We start from the raw sequence: 930 nt of genomic DNA on the forward strand, positions 1-930 counted from the left end.
TAGTAGAGCTATAGTTCAAGCCTTGACCATTAATGCAAGTGGATGCCTACAACACTTAAACCACATGAACTTAGCTTAACGTATGACAAAAACTTTCTGCAATTGTTTAATGCCTCAGTAATATTTCATCTACACCAAACTAAATCCTTAACTGACATATTTGATTGGACTGTTTACTCTATGCAGGTATTATATTATCTTGCTCAAAAGGATAAGGCCCAGGCATTTTTAATGTCTACTAATGAGAAGTCAAGTGGGCCTTAGAAAGCATCACTACAAACAAAGCTAGTGGAGGTGATGAAGTTCCAGTTGAGCTATTTCAAATCCTGAAAGATGATGCTGGAAAAGTGCTGCACTCAATATGCTAGCACATTTAGAAAACTCAGCAGTGGCCACAGGACTGGAAAAGGTCAGTTTTCATTCCAATCCCAAAGAAAGGCGATGCCAAAGAATGCTCAAACTACCGCACAATTGCACTCATCTCACATGATAGTAAAGTAATGCTCAAAATTCTCCAAGCCAGGCTTCAGCAATACGTGAACTGTGAACTTCCAGATGTTTAAGCTGGTTTTAGAAAAAGTAGAGGAAGCAGAAATCAAATTGCCAACATCTGCTGGATCATCAGAAAAGCAAGAGAGTTCCAGAAAAACATCTATTTCTGCTCTATTGACTATGCCAAAGCCTTTGACTGTGTGCATCACAATAAACTGTGGAAAATTCTTAAAGAGATGGGAATACTAGACCACTTGACCTGCTTCTTGAGAAACCTATATGCAGGTCAGGAAGCAACAGTTAGAACTGGCATGGAACAACAGACTGGTTCCAAATAGGAAAAGCAGTACGTCAAGGCTGTATATTGTCACCCTGCTTATTTAATTTCTATGCAGAGTACATCATGAGAAACGCTGGGCTGGAAGAAGCACAAGCTGG

This window comes from Bos indicus, chromosome 4, assembly GCF_029378745.1.
Source record: "Bos indicus isolate NIAB-ARS_2022 breed Sahiwal x Tharparkar chromosome 4, NIAB-ARS_B.indTharparkar_mat_pri_1.0, whole genome shotgun sequence".
Taxonomy (NCBI): domain Eukaryota; kingdom Metazoa; phylum Chordata; class Mammalia; order Artiodactyla; family Bovidae; genus Bos; species Bos indicus.